At 38.2% G+C, this 17,038-nt stretch overlaps 1 protein-coding gene across 1 annotated transcript in view; it reads right to left on the bottom strand.

The window, feature by feature from the left end:
- Positions 1 to 15,983, bottom strand: part of LOC106663523 (glycogen-binding subunit 76A) — a 36,455-nt gene extending 20,472 nt beyond the window's left edge. Inside the window, exon 1 of the mRNA XM_014388409.2 lies at positions 15,844 to 15,983. The gene's annotated coding sequence lies outside the window, so the exon portion shown is untranslated. The remainder of the gene's footprint in view (positions 1 to 15,843) is intronic.
- Between the last annotated feature and the right edge of the window lie 1,055 nt (positions 15,984 to 17,038).

Below are 17,038 nucleotides of genomic sequence, written 5' to 3'. Positions count from 1 at the left end.
TCCAACAAATTATCAAAAATTGTGAGATACTGTTGGTCTGCTCGTCTCTCAGTTTGTGTCTCTCTCAGCCCCATCTGACATTCACCTATGCTTAGCAATGGTCAATCACATGCGCAATCGGGAGTTCGATAATCGCCCAATACCTGGCAAATGAGCTGAATTTTTCAGATCCCGGGACCCAAATTGAACAAGAGGACTAGTAAAACTGGGCTAGTAACTCGGGAGAAGTTTATAGATACTAATGGAGACTATTTCCTCCAATCAAATATTACTAAACTAAGTTTAGTTGTGACAATTATTAAACCCTTTTTTTTCGGTTATCTGGTAGCTTTGAATCCTCAGGATTTTGACTTTTATGGCTTCGGAAAGATATCATTTTCCAGCAAGAAAACAGTTCCATCAAACATGGATATCCATGTTTCCGGTAATTAGATGCTCTTTTTCTTACTTGGCCATTGGTATTCAAATCAAATTGACCTATAGCACGATGTTACTGTATGCATCTAGAAGTTTCTCTTTCCTCACTCTTCGTTTCTATGTTTCAATTGCTGTTTTTATTATTTATTTTTGTCTTTGTCTGTCAAACCTTCGCTTGTTGTATTTATGTCTTTCTCTTCTCTCCCAATTTTACTTGTAGTCTGTCTTCGTCGATATTTAACACACGTCTCCATTACGCTCTCTCTCTCTCTCTATCTCTCTCTCTATCTATCTATCTATCTATCTATCTATCTATCTATCTATGTCTCTCTCTCTCTCTCTCTCTCTCTCTCTCTCTCTCTCTCTGTCTTTGTCTTATCTCTCACTCTCTCGCTTGAACAAGAGTAGTCACAGTTGACCAAATCCCCACGACTATATAAGTAAAACTTAAATAAATGCCGAAACGAGTCGGACATATTGGTTCCCGTATATACTCGTTAGCACTTAAATGGGCATGAGGATTTTTAACGACCGCACCTAGCCCTTAGGCTTTATCGGACGTTTTGATTCTCAAGATGAGAGATAACGCACCTACTCCCTAACCATCCCAAACGCATTGGTCAGCAGCAAAGATTGATAGATCAAAATGGTAGGAAAGAGGAAGGTTACGAAGGTATAAACATCGTTCGTTCCGTGACTCTTGCGAAATTACTAATTAATTTAATTAATTAGCTAACTTTATACAAATTCCCTGTTATAATTTTAAACCTATTTTAACGAGAATTCTACTCTTTGTATAATTAGTGCATGTTATGTTAAGTTTAGTTAACACATTTTTAGCAATAAGACATATTGGTTTAAGGAGCTCGGTTAAATACCTCAAATTTTAAGCATCTGTCCACGCACCATCATAGCATGATTAGAATACCATCACCACCTAAAGGAATGAAAACCGCACCAAAGCGAAATAGTATACAGCAGACGCAAAAAACTGAAGGAAGCCCATCCGGAACGAAAAAAAAGAAAGCAAAGAGAATCGGAAGAACATAGTGATAAAGGAATGGACGAAATCCCGTGTCTCATAGACTAAGATTAATGGAAAATAAAGGAAATCATAGTCACCCTGGCCCCCAGCACACCCTAATCGCCTTAATCCCCGAGCTCAAAATTAAGTATGCGATCAGCGAATCAACTTTCACCCACGTACATCAAGCCACCTTTGTCCACTGTGGAAAATGCTCAACTGAAAGAAGAAGTGAAAAGCCTTACATATTTCCTAGAAAAGAATAAAAACGGAAATAACCCATCTATCCAAAATGACAATAAAATCAACTACTCTGAAATAGTTAAGCCAAATGCCGAGTCAGTACACCACATAAAACCATCAGGAAACGTCTTCCTATTACACCAAATGATCGGAAATTGAAGAATCCTTTGAAAAATCAAAATGTCAAATATCAAAAATCGTTGGTAATATGGAAAAACCCGTAAAAATTACACACGTCAGGAAAATCAGGAATAATGGATAAGCCATTCAAACCGCATGCATAAAAGAGGTGGGATAAGCTAATAAATACTGTACCGCTGAAAAAAGCAGGTTGGAAAATGTCGTTACCAAAAAGAAGATGGGCAAGAATAATTATTTTTATGTGCAAAACGACATGGACAGAGAAAACCTACAGAAAACGTTTTGCATCACAACTGCGAAAACTTGAACAAGCATAGTGAACATTTTATCCCTCTTTTCAAGATAGGCACAAGAGACAAAAACTCAACCCACTGGGTAGTCGAAGTTACTCCGAACGTCCGAAAAATTCTCCTAAGCGAGGGAAGTAAATATGACCTAACATCTTCTAAGGTCCGTGATTATGTACACGTTGCCAGATCCTACACGTGCCAGGTCTATGGACATATCTCGGCAAACTGCGAATCCAAGGATAGCACATGCTCACACTGCACCGAAAATACGATTTCAAAGGATGTCCGCCAAAAGACAAAGACTTGCCAAAGTGCGCAAACTTTTTAAGAGCCAAACTCGTGTAAAACACAGCGTCATAGATAAAGAGTGCCCGGTGTACAAAAAAGCCGAAATAGTAATTAGTCGTACGGATTAAGGGAAGAAGTAAAGAAACTCTGAGAATCATCCAGCACAACGCACACCACGAAAAATTAGTAATGAATGAGCTGGCCCAAAATGTCTGCGAGCAGAGCATAGATATATGTACTATCCAAGAGCCCTGGACATTTAAAGGTAAGCAAACAGGTTTCAGCCAAAATTGTCGGACAACAACTGATCCAATCAATGTGACAACTGTAGCAGCAACCGTGATCACTGGTGACCAGCTCGACATTCTCAACCTAAGTAAATGGCAATTGACCCACCTCATATGCTCGCAGATCAAGAACCGACAATCGGATTTCTACCTAATAAATGCCTATTTCCAATTTTAACACGACATAGAAACGCCTTTGAGTCACTTATCCATCATGCATGGATTGCAAGGAAAAAAGTTCAAACGCCCATTCCACCGTTTGGGGGGACAAAAACCTGATGCGAAAGGTCAAAAAATTCTCGAATTCATGGAAGAACACAACATTTTCTACATAAATATCCCTTTATCTCCACCAACTTTCAAGACGCTAAACGGCGAATCGCACATTGACCTAACACTTGCAACCGGACCAATACTAAACGAAACCACAAGGTGGTAAGTTAAGGAAAACTGGACGAGCAATGACCACAGAGTCATAATGATAGAAATAGGAAGGAATGGCCATCACCAGAAGCAAGAGGTTTCGCTATCAAAAAAGCCGACTGGGTAAGCTACCGAATGATGAAAGAAAGTCAGATCATTGAAGACGACCATCCAGGAGAGGACACCAGACTGAGATAGAGCAAGCAGCAAAAGCCATCACGGACATAATACTCAAGGCCTGTGAAAAAACTATTCCCAAAAAGAAAAAATGGCAAACAGCAGAGAAGCCATGGTGGAACGAGGAACTATCCCTACTCTAAAGAAGGACCAATAGAAAGAAGCGAGTATATCAGAGAGAAAGCAATCCACATGCGAGAGAAAATAAAAAGCGCGAATTTTATAATGAAAAAAAAAAAGAAATACTCCGACGCAGTCAAAGCAAATTCAAAGGCTGGAAGGAGTATGTAGCTAACGATGGAAAGGACAATCCATGGGGAATAACCTACAAAATCTTAATGGATCAAGTCAAAATAGAAAACGCACTTCAGTCAATCGAAATTGATGGATCCCAAATGCTAACTATCGAAGAAACATCTGCAGCGCTGTTGAAAACTTGTTTTAAAGAATCGTTAGTAAAAGATATCAGGGAAATTAACGTCTCGAAAACCCCTCCTCCAAACGAAAACTGCATCCCGTGGTGGGTTGAAGAAGTAAAGAGTGTGATCGATAACCTAAAACATAAAAAAGCTCCCGGGTAGCACCAATAATCCCGTTCCTAACTGAGGTTCAACGGATGCCTGAAACTCGGATATTTCCCAAACCTCTGGAAAAGAGCACGGGTAAAGATGTTGCTTAAACCTGGAAACAAACCTAAACACGAACCAAGCTCGTACAGGCCAATCTACTGTTTGCTAGTCTTAAGTAAGGTATTTGAAAAACTCATCCTTGCAAGGCTCTACCCAATTGTAGACACCAAGATCTCCGACAGGCAGTATGGAGCAAGGAGAGGACTATCGACCGAGGATGCAGTGTGTAAAGTCTTCAAAGTCGCAGAGGTAAACGGAAAAAATATGTACTAGCAATTTTTTTCGACATTCAAGCTTTCAACTCGATAGAATGGGCTTTTCTCTTAAACAAACTAAAAAAAAGGTTGCCCTCGAAATCTCTTTAACGATGTGGCCAGTTAATTTGAAAACAGAAAGGCGGAAATAGCGACAAAACACACCGGTAGAGATAAAACAGTTTCCAAAGGATGGACCAACTGTGAGGTTGGTTGAGACCAACTCAACCAAACAGGACAAACAACTGTACTACACTGAAGTGACCAACCTTTTCTTAGGGATGGTCTTTTTTATTTTTCCTTTTACACACTTCCTGCGAGGAGCGCTTATCGTCGGTGTTTCCACCGGACCGCTATATAGCCCCCCCCCCATAACGTCGTCGCGGAACCGAACAGGAAGATGCACTCTGCGACCAGAACGGTAGTTTGCGTTGGCGAAGGTTCTGCAGAGACGCTGCGTTGCTGTTGAAAGGTGGGTTGTAGAAGTCTGCTCTTTTCAGATAGAATGCAAGCTGGTTTCAATCTGTCTACAGTTACTGTACTTATCCCCGATGCTAGTATGACATCAATAGTTTTAAGGCCTGCGCTCCTTCTTACAACAGAGAATGGACCTGAATAAGGAGGAACTAATGGTTTTTTAACAACGTCATCCCGTATAAAGACTTGCGAGCAGGTTTTTAACTCTTTAGAAACAAAAGTGGATGCTGAACTGGCACGGTAAGGAGCCGGACGTAGTTCAGACATCTTTTACCTGATGTTTGCCACAAATTTTTCTGGAAATGTTGCTGGGAAAACATCTCTCTTGGTAATCGTAATGGCTGTCCGTACACCATGACTGCTGCACTACTGTTTGTATCAGCCCTGATGGCAGCTCTCAAACCTAGCAGAACTATAGGTAATTGCTGATGCCAACGAGATGATGACGATAGGTGAGCCTTAAGTGCTGCCTTTAAAGTACGATGCCAGCGTTCAACTGCTCCGTTTGCCTGGGGATGGTAATCTGTGGTGGGCACCGTTTGAATCCAAGGATCTGTGCAAAATGCTCAAATAGCTCGGACTCAAATTGCCTTCCTTGATCGGTAGTAATTTTCGCTGGTACACTACATCTCGCAATCCAAGCAGAAAGTAAAGCCTTGGCAACTGTTTCTGCTGTGATGTCAGGTAATGGGCACGCCTCTGGCCATCTTGTGAAACGATCCATTATCGTGAGGCAATATCGCATTCCCTCGGAAGGGGGCAACGGACCAACGAGGTCAATATGGATGTGCTAGAACCTATTCACTGTGTGGAAAGTATTAAGGGGTGCATGAATGTGGCGCTGTACTTTTTGCGCGTTGACAAGTCATACAACCTCTACTCTATTTGACTATGTCACAATTCATACTTGGCCAGAAGTACCTTTGTGCTATGAGTTTACGTGTGCCTCTACTCCGGGATGACTTAATACATGTACTAACTCGAATACGTTTCTACGGAGTGATTCAGGAATATAAGGTCGGGCTGCTGGCTGGTCATACCAACCAACAGTGGTCTCGAAAGGTTTGACAATCTTATCCATTTAAGATTTAAAGGATTATTTTTCATGAGTGAATCTATGCACTTGTCTTCGCTTTGTTCCTGAGCAATGGCCTCCGTGTCGTCGAGTCTTGAGGTACAAGTGAGACCTCGTCGTGTCGATGAGTCTGGTTTCAGTGGGGCAGTGCGCCTGTTTATATTTGGAAGGGTTCTACTCTGATTGCCTGCAGAGTGGAGGGCGAGAACGTGGTAACTACAAAGTGCCCACTACAAGTTCAAAAGCCCTAGCAACAGTTTACAAGAGCGTCTATTTGCCAATTGCTACATATGGAGGCGCAGCTTGGGCGCCAAAGCTCTAAAGCAAAAACAAAAATATCCTCGAGCAAAGCCAAAGGATTGCCCTCCTGAGAACAACTAAAGCGTACTGGACGACCACGACACACGCGCTCCAGGTTATAGCGGCCCAGCCGATCGACATCGCCCTCCGAGGTAGGATTGCTGCCAGCCAGATAAAAGAGGGTCACGATCCGGATCTGGAAGGCATAGAGCACCACGAGTGCGTATGGTTTTTTATAAAAAAAGTGGATGGACAAAGTAAGGCAGAACAGGTGGGAAAGCAGCACTAAAGGAAGATTGACTTTCGAGTATTACCCTAGGGGCAAATGCTAAATGGGTTAAACCGGATTTCTGGTTAACTCAAGTGGTAACAGGACACGGAAATTTTCGAGCATACCATACAAATTCAGAACTATCCAGCCCCATTTGTCCCGAGTGCGGAGTGGAAGACAGTGTCCAACATAGGATTTTTGACTGTGTCCTCTTAGAACCGGTGAAATTGTTGTTTCATGAAGGATGGCCGCCAACATTAAATGACCTAATAAAAGAAAAGCGCGCTTTCGAAACGCTAAAGGCAGTAAGCCAAGCTATTGTAACCTAAGCACCTATTTATTTATAGTGATAACATGGTAGAAAATAGTTTGATTACGTAGTATATTAATTAGTAAGGTAGGTTAAAAGTGTTTTTTAGATTTTTAAAATTTGGGCTGTTTACTCCTTATTCATTAAGGCTTTAATAAATTATATGTAGTATAAGCAATATGTAAATATTTAATTATCAAAGGAGTAACCAGCGAGGGGAGACCTTTTAGAATAGGAACATATAATCACCGAGAAATACAAAAATTCACTTTTACCCTTACCTTCCTTGGGCCTCCTCCCCTCACAGGACGAGACCGAAGGAAGGCTTGAAGTACCCCAGGACCCAAAACTAGAAGCAAAACTAGATTAGAGGGCGAGGTCCGCTGGTATGGGGTCTCCCTAAGGTACGGCAGTGCTCCAAGGACCTTCAATTAGAATATGAAATTTACGGTAACGGGAGCCGATCGTGGACAAAAGGTACTTTTAGGTCTGTATGGGTAGTTCGTTAGCTTTAAGCATTTTTCATAGAAATGGACTGGGCAGATTGAATGCAGCGGATGTTGGCTTGTTTGGCACCACACTTCCAATTCACAAGTCTATACCCTTAACTGTGGTGTTGTGAAGTACCAACCAGTGCGTGAGATGTTGAAGGTTTCGAGAGGAAACGACCGGGTCAGAGTTATCTCCATCACGCTCCAAACAACAGAAAATTTAAAAGCCTTAGTAGAAATTGGTGAAGTTAGTTTTTTTATAATTGTTCGCCGGTTGTCTTTCAATGGTTTCGTCAATTTGTCATCTTCCCAAAAATGCAGCCATGAAGGGTGAACTGGTTCTATAATATATATTTTCAGCGTTTTTTTCTTGTCTACCAAAAACGTTTTGGCAGTTCACAATATTGAAATTTCCGTCTGGTTCATGGCACAAAGCGTTGTTAAAACGAACTTTTGTTGATGTTAAGTGATGGTTTACGAAGCACAACTTGTCAATAACGAAAAACAAATAAAAAATAAACCCAGCATATTTATTGTTGAGTCGAATGGCTTGATTGACTTGCCAACGTGGAAGGCTGGCGACGAAACAAGATTCTAGTTCTCGTCGTCTTGCAGGATCTCTAGTCTTACTAGTTTTTTTTTCCTGGCTCGGCGCCCAGATTAGAATAACAGTCCTTTACAGATTTCTTTAAAATCAAGCCATTTGCCAATCGGGTGAACCGTCCCCTCTTGGTCGACAGTTGTCAAACGATTTCCAATTCATTGGTCCTCTTATTGAGATAGGATAAAGAGTAATTAAAGGTTCTATTTAAATTTTAACCCCCCCCCATGTCACGTTGTTAAGTGATGTGAATTGCGAACTTTTAAAAACATGTTTATCTGACTAATGACAAAATGCGATAACCTTAGACGACGGTAATTGCAAATATAGAACCTAATGAGAGAAATAAATTTTTTATATTACAATTAATTGTCATCCAATTATTGCAGAATCCGTTTCTATTGAACATTAAAGGTATCAAAGCCTTGAACTGAATCGTAATGACGGCCAATGGGGCACAGTCAGGCATTCCACTGCACTGCGTAAGCAATTTAGATATTAAGCAAAATAATTAAGGTTTTTAGTTGAGATAAAAAGTCAATGGCACGAGCGGGATTCGAACCCACGATCTTCGGCTTGATACGCCGCTGCTCTACCACTTGAGCTATCGTGATCTCGATCCACTCGGACACTAACTTCCCATCTCGACCCCACCTTTTGAATTTTCCCTCCTTTTTGCCATTTTTCAAATGTCGTGTAATCGGATTGGATTCTCGACGACAAATGAAATGGCCACGGAGAGCTTTAGTGAAGTATACTTCATTTCAAATCATTAAATTCACTAATTTCGTGGTCCGCTTGACCAATTAATGTATTACAATTAATTAAGGTTTTTAGTTGAGATAAAAATCCAATCCGATTGCACGACATTTAAAAAATGGCAAAAAGGAGGGAAAATTCAAAAGGTGCGGTTGAGATGGGAAGTTGGTGTCCGAGTGGATCGAGGTCACGATAGCTCCAGTGGTAGAGCAGCGGCGTATCAAGCCGAAGATCGTGGGTTCGAATCCCGCTCGTGCCATTGACTTTTTTATCTCAAGTAAAAACCTTAATTAATTGTAATACATTAACTGGTCAAGCGGACTACGAAATTAGTGAAATTAAGCAAAATGATGGTGGACGGCAGACTTGCATATCAGGCCATCCACATCCAACACGTCGTATCCCTGGATTGAGCAAAAACCAGGTACACTCAGAAATCTCAACCACTATTTAATTTGAGTTAAGAGAGCAGTGGCCGATAAAGAGGCGTCTAATTTTCCTCAAATATTGCCAGCTGAAAGAGACACCTTCTCTTTATAAAATACTTAGCTTGTCTTATACCTAGTACTTTTGGCCATTTGTTCGAATTGGGGGTAGTCCTGCTCTAGGACCTTCGCCTCCACCTACTCCTATCTCATACTTCAAAGTCACCTCATTGACCGGTATTTCGGAGTCATTGAAAGCAATGCCCTCTCTGCATCCCCCTATCCGTTCTGACCCTCACACTTTACCATCTGTACATAGCTGAGATACTATCCTAAACTCAAACCTTTGTAGACGATCAGCCATCTTCTCAAATAACTCTGACCCTGTCGTTTCCTCTCGAAACCTTCAACATCTCACACTACTGGAGTCTTGGTGACTTCACAACCATAGTTATGCGGTATGAACTTACGAACTGGAAGTGTGGTGCCAAACATGCCAACATCCGCTGCATTCAAACTGCCCGGTGCATTCCTATGAAAAATGCTTAAAGCTAACGAACTACCCATGGTCATCAAACCATTGGTAGCCAAATGGCTATATACTGTAATTATTCTACCTAGATTCTTTTTCGCAGCTTTAGTGTGGTGGACAGTTCTAGAAAATAAAGGGAATAGTAATAAATTAAGGTCATTTCAAAGACTAGGTTGTTTGATGATGACAGGAGCATTTTCAACTACACCCACCCCAGCACTTGAAATCATAACCAATACCACACCGCTTCACATTGAGGTTAAGGTCAGAGCACTAATCAGCTGCTACAGATTAATTAGCGAGGGCAGCTGGAATCATAAGTGACATAGGTCACTAAAAAATCTCTCAACTATTGAGTAAGGTTAACGGTCAATTATTAAGCGTTAGTGATAAAAAGATTAAAACCCCTTCGGAGAAAAAGCACTTTCAGGTAGTCACCCCTTGTGATTATGATTATAGTCTGGATGATGACCATCGCAACATAGACTGCTACACAGATGGTTCACTTATCAAAGGTAGAGGGAGTGGTGCAGGAATCTATATACCAAAATTAGGAATCAGCATCTCCTCCCCTCTTGGCAATAACACCTCCGTTTTTCAGGCGGAATTCTGGGCCATCAATGTGTGTTGTAGAACACTTATGGAAAATAAAATTATGGGGAAAGATATTAAAATCTTTTCTGACAGTCAGGCTAGACTTAGGGCATTACAAAAAGATTTGTCAACCTCACGACTGTTGGAGGAAACTATAGATCCTATCAATAGGATCTCTTTCAGGTTTGAGAACAGGGTAACCCTTATTTGGATACCAGCACATAAAGGACACCATGGCAATGAAAAGGCGGATGGCCTAGCCAAAGAAGGGTCTAATACTGCGTTTGTCGGGCCACAACCGGTATTACCTCACTCTATGAGCACAGCGAAAGAGAGTATCAATAACTGGGGCATGAAACAATTCCTTAGGGCGTGGAATTTATCCCCCGGACACAGGCAATCGAAAGAGTTTGTTAAGGCGATCAAACCAGCTGAATCGAAATGGCTATTCTCTATCTCAAGTAAGGGAATTAGGAGGCTGATAGGTATAATGACGGGCCACTGCCCACTCATAAGACACCTCTTCGTAATGGGTATCCTGCCAGATCCCTTTTGCCGCTTCTGCGAAATAAAAGAAGAACTACCTCGCAGAATGTGATAGGTATGCTAGGTCTAGATTTGAAATCTTTGAAGGAGAGGACATCACCAAATCACTCCCCGAGATAAAATGGTCCAAACTCTTGGGGTTTGTGAACAAGTCCAAGAGGTTTATGCAGGACACGTGAGTCGACCAAGTCCCGGACCTTTTAGGGATGGGGTACGAGTCTACCCAGGCATTTAACCCCTCGGGTCTTGGTCGCTCACCCTGCATAATATATATATACCCATACTGACCTAAAAATACCTTTTGTCCACGATCGGCTCCCGTTACCGCAAATTTCATATTTTAATTGAAAGTCCTTGGAGCACTAATATTCCGTCATAGGCCCTCTCACACTACAGATTCACTCTAATAAATACATTCACTCTCAATATTCAACAAAAGAGCACAAAATTAGATATTTATCTAGTCGTATATTCAATCAAATATTTTCCTTTAATAATCAGAAGAGGGGAATCGCTGCCTTGATCAAGACAGTTCTCAAATCGGGTGGCATTCGTACTCCCCCTTGTACGGAACCGAGGAATGACACACTTCAATGTGTATAGTGTGGGCAATCTTAAGAATGCTCGATATGTCAGATAGGCGGGCTTTTGCTTAAACGTTAGGTCTGTATGGCAACCTCACATGGCCTATTCTTAATCGGGTGAAAATTATATGTTTATTATTATATATTATATTTATTTACCTATTCCCCATATCGACTTGTCTTTTTCGGTGTCTTCCTTAACAAATAATCTCGTGATCGGCAAATGACTGACTAGTACGACAGCCCTTCATGACAGGGTTGGTGACCTAAATCCTACGATATTTTAAAACTGTCCGTACTACTTTCCCCGTGCTTTCTCCATTTTGGTACTTAGGCACAAGAAGGGTGTTTATAAAGGAAAATCATTTTTAGACAGTTAAAAAACGGGTGTTTTCATGTCCCGTTCAGCGAGGTCGGCCCAAAAATCGCTCCTCGTTCAAATTTGTCCACACAGCACTACCGATTCTTGTGTAACAGTTGTGCAACATCCTGTATTTGCTAGAAAGAACAGTTATTGCGGTAATGAATAAAATAATTTAAAAAAATCTGTAATGCAACATACAGATTTTCTTATGGAGAAGCGTTATAGCATATCTTTCATTTATATTTGTTGTATATTGGCAATTAAGGAAAACAGTGGCACGTGGCCCTTTATTTCCTTATTTGACAGGAATAAATATTGTTAAGAAATCAATCTAGAGAGTTGGTTTTATCTTAATTCATTGTACCGTTGCGATCACTTTTGTGATTATATGTATATATCAGAAAAACTAACAATTATGTTTCGTTTAATAAAATAACAAGTTATTTATATAATTACTTGGTATAAGTGTACAATTTTATGTCTATTCATGAATAGGAAGCAAAAAAAAATTATGTTATATATGCTAAATTGTTCGTTTTATCGTATTATATTGTCGTTGCTTGTATAACTAATAATTTTAACGAAAAAAGCCTTCATGTGTACGGTTCATTCTGTGTTATCGGTTTTCCTTCTTTTACAAATCAGATCTTGTCAGATCACACAGATTGCTACAAATTTATCTGACTGTAACGTTGTGTTTGTGTCAGTACTGTCGGGTGCAATCCAAATCCTTGAGTGAGCGGATTGGAAACGTTGCAAAAAGATGATAGAAACCCCCCCACACTAACAACAATTTTGATAGATAATAGTTAAGGCCGGCTGAAAACTTTTTTTTATTCGTTGTGATAAAATTTGGCATTGCTGAAATCAATTACGCGATCCGATCACTTACAAATCGCCCAATATGTTGATCACGCGTTAACTAGTCCGCGTCGATAAAATGTAGGTTTTGTCACTTACAGGGAAATATTTTTTTAAAAGAAAACTTGATAAGTTAAAATAAATAAAAGTTACAAATATCCACATTTGGACCGATATTCTGTCATTTCGACGTATGATTTTCACCAAAAACCTTTTTTGACATCCAAGGTGGTAGGCTTTGGGTGAAAAGCCTGGAAAAGTTAATGTTTGTAAGCTAGAACTATTTTTCTAAAAATCTAAAAGCACGTTTTGTTAAATTTCATTCGCAATCCCATTTTTCTTTTTTCCATATATTTTCTTATCTCTCTCACTCTCTCTCTCAATCCCTCCCTTTCTCTTTTCTATCTGTCTGCTTGTCTGTTTCTATTTCTCTATGTCTGTCTGTCTGTCTCTCCCTCCCACTCCCTCTCTCTCACTCCCTCTTTCTCTTTTCTATCTGTCTGCTTGTCTGTCTCTATTTCTCTCTTTCTGTCTGTCTGCTTGTCTGTCTCTATTTCTCCCTTTCTCTCTCACTCTCTCTCTCTCTCTCTCTCTCTCTCTCTCTCTCTCTCTCTCTCTATCTATCTATCTATCTATCTATCTATCTATCTATCTATCTATCCATCTCTATCTCTATCTCTCTGACACTCCCTCTCTCATCCCCTCACTCTCTCCCTCGTTCTTTCTCTCTCTCTCTCTCTCTCTCTCTCCTCCTCTCTCTCAATCTCTCGCTCTCTCACTCACTCCTCCCTCATTTGCACTATTATATACCTCAACAGGAAGATTATTATTCGAATGGTAATCAATATAATATTAATAATATATCGTTGGTTTAAGAAATAAATGGTATAAAAAATAATAAAATAAAAAAAAATTAACTTATTTAAAAATTAATCATTTAGCGTTGCACGAGATAAGTTATTTATATTAACTAAAAATGATTGAATTAGTTCTAAAAGTAAAGGTTATAGTTGTAATTAATAAATGTTTAAAAAGAAAAAATTAATTCATATCGAAAAATATGTTTATATATACGTTGTTTTTAATTACAAATATTTTTAAAAAACCTCGTCTTCAAAAATATTTTAAAAAATTGTTATAACCATTAAAAACAAAAATATTTATATTAATAGCAATTATAATACTGATGTAATTATAATATCTAAAAAGATTGAATTTTATTTAACAAAGGAATGTTGTTAATTAAAGAATGGTAATGTTTGTGTTTAGGTCAGAGAGCACATATTATCAATAAAAGCTTAAATCAAAAAAGTGAATGAAGTTTACAAATAAAAAGAATCATTTTGATAAGAAAATAAAAATATTAGTTTGTTTACAAACTTTTTTTAAAAAAAATCAATTAACTTAAAAATAAATGTTTCCATTAATAGTAATAAAAATTCATAAAAACTAAAAAAACTATTGAACTTAGTTTACTATATATAATAAAAAATAAATAAAAAAGAACTTTATTTACAGAAAGAAAATACAGTTATAACCTTCAAAAAAAATTTTATTACTTATAAAATGATAGCGATCATGTTTATTAAATAAAATTGAATGCATTTAATTTATAAGATAATATAGATCTTTAATTTATAAGATATTTTTATTGTATATTATTTCTTACTATTGAAGTAAATAAAAAAGAAATGTTATAACATAAATTAAAAACAAATAATAATTACAATGAAGCCTATGAGAAAACATTCGTACCTAATGTTGCGTGCGCGATTGTAAGAGAAGCCAATATTGTCCTAAATTTGTACTCATAAAAAATAAAAGTTCAGTTCAGTTCTCTCTCTCTCTCACTCTCTCTCTCTCTCTCTCCTTGGTTTCCATAACTATGTACAGGAAGTTTGTTATTCGAATGACGGTAATTTTTGTTCTCTTAACAAAGTGAAGTAATTGGGGGAATTGACTCTCTGTCAGCCCAACGCCCGGATTTTGAAATTGATCAAGAAGAAATTATATATTTTCGATTCTTTCAAAACCGATTCAAGGCCTTTCTGGATTATAAAAATAAAAAGTATAAATGTCCAGACCGGGTGAAAACGGCCTGGCCGGTCTCGTACAAAAACCGGCGCCACCGGGTGTCCTGTATTTGCATAAGAAGTCGTCCTTGCCGGCCCTTCCTGCTGACGTTATTGGGTCATGGCAGGAAAGGTGCAATTAAGTGCGAAAAAGGATGTGAACTTCCTGGCCAATGTGCAAACAAGCTATCTTCAAAGGGCGGGAAATCGAGATAAAAATCGTCCCGACGTTTACACATAATATATAACGAATCTAACTGTGGGTCAAACACGTTCACTCTACACAAAAAGGATCACAAAATTAAAGTATGAAGTACAATATACCATAAACAGTCCGTTTCGTCCAAAAATTGGAACAGGGGATCATTTTATTGAATTGATATTTATGAAAGGTATAAAAAGTCTTTTTATAAAAAAGTCAGTGTCACGAGCGGGATTCGAACCCACGATCTTCGGCTAGATACGCCCCTGCTCTACCACTTGATTATCGTGACCTCACCTCTCGAATTTTCCCTCCTTATTGCCATTTTTCAACCAATACCTTTCATAAATATTAATTAATTGAAAAAAGTTAATTGGTCAATCGGACCACGAACTGTAATGGATTTATTGAGTTGAGTTCAATAATATTATTGTTTGTTATGTCAATCCTTTCTGAATACTTTTGTCCCTTTACCCTCTGATCTATTTGTTTACAAATTGAACTATTATTGTTCAATTTTAAAACATTTTTTTTGTGTTCGTTATATTTTGTTAATAAGGCTTGAGGCTTGAACTTCTTTAGATAAGAAGCCGGTTTTGTATGATTTTAAATACACAAAGAAACCATAAAAACAAACGCTTGTTACAAGTCTCGAAAAGTCGAAGTCAGTAAAGTCTGTCTGGAATAGAAAGCGGTTGGGTTCGCACAGACGAGTTTATTTTCGTCTCGCTTCTTGTGAGAAAACAGGAAAAACAGGAATGGGTTTCCTTAAGTCCTTATTTAATTTATTTATTCCTCTTTGGTCTCGTTCAAAACCGCGTCTGGGTAGTCGTTGGCTTTTATGCAAGCCGAAATAGTAGTAAAAACAAAACGAGTTTTTTAACAATCCAAATGTCAAAAATTGAGTAGACTTTCAAAAATCGTTAACCCAGGTGGATTATTACAACCCAGCTAACTTTTGTTAACGAAAATTATATTTAAATTCGAATTAACTTATTGATTTATACTTTAAAAATCCATACTCTTTGACATTTTGTCTTATAAAAACTAACCAAGTCTGATTAATAAAAAGTACTTAAATTTTGAGGTCATTTTATTTTTAAAAGGTATGGATATACAACTTATATAAAAAAATGTACACAAAATCCACATAGTTTGGAGGTCGGTTTTTGTTTTTGTAATTTTTTTTTAAATTGTACGGCTTACCAGTATTTAATGTCTTCATGGCCTCTGCGACAGTACAGCCGGCGGACTTTTAGAAGAGAATTGAGAAGCACACCGAGCTGTCGAGCATGTCTGGTCCCGAACTGCTCAACTGTCTGTTGTCCCCCTAGCCAACAAGCCGGGTTGTTTAGAAATATCTATTTTTACCTTTCCGTGCGATCGGATGAAATTTGATTTGCCCAATCATTCTAATTTATCTTTGAATACCCTGGATTAGAACTTTTACAGCTTAGAAAAGCTAATATTTTCCAGATAGGACAATTTTTGATTAAAAAATATCCTTCCTTCGGGTAAATAAATTCCTCTTATTCTAACTGTTTTAGATTTTTGAAACCAATTTGTTCTATAGAAGACTAATTTAGTTTTAACTACCCAGGATTTTATCTTTTATAGCCTAGGAAAGCTACTGTTTTCCAGAAAGGGCAGTTTTAGCTAAGAATACTAAAAGCTTCTGGTAGATAAAATCAACTTAAGTTAACTCTTCTCAATCCAAAGTGTTCAATAGAAGACTAGATTACTTTTGAATACCCAAGTTTTTGATTTTTATAAGAAAATATTTTCCATCAAAGACCTTTTTTGCTGAGATAACTATGATTCTGGTGGAATCCTTTATTTTCAAACTAATGTCATCTTTAGAATCCAGTATATTCCATGGAGTTCTAACTTAGCTTTAAATTTACCGTAAATACGAAGGATTTTGATTTTTATAGCCTAGGAAAGCTAGTATATTTTACAGAAAGCCATTTTTAGCGAAAAACATCCGGGATTCAAATTAGTAAAATATACTTTTTCTAACTGCTGTCGTCTTTAAAATTTATATTGTCCATGGAGAACTAAGTTAGCTTTGGAATATTTACCACCAAGGACTATTTTAGCCGTGGACATACAGGCTTCGGGTAAATAAAATCCTTTATTTCAAACTCTTTTATCCTTTGGAATACCATATATTTCATGGAGAACTAAGTTAGCTTTGGATACCCAGAAATTTGACTTTTACAGTCTAGAAAAGTTAATATTTACCACCAAGGACTATTTTAGCCGTGGACATATAGGCTTCGGGTAAATAAAATCCTTTTTTTCAAACTCTTTTATCCTTTGGAATACCATATGTTCCATGGAGAACTAATTTAACTTTGGATATCCAGAATTTTGACTTTTTCGGTTATCTGGTAGCTTC

This window comes from Cimex lectularius, unplaced genomic scaffold (assembly GCF_000648675.2).
Source record: "Cimex lectularius strain Harlan isolate CLEC.00 unplaced genomic scaffold, Clec_2.1 scaffold334, whole genome shotgun sequence".
Taxonomy (NCBI): domain Eukaryota; kingdom Metazoa; phylum Arthropoda; class Insecta; order Hemiptera; family Cimicidae; genus Cimex; species Cimex lectularius.
Note: the sequence above shows the minus strand (reverse complement) of the source record. Positions and strands in the feature narration are given on the sequence as shown.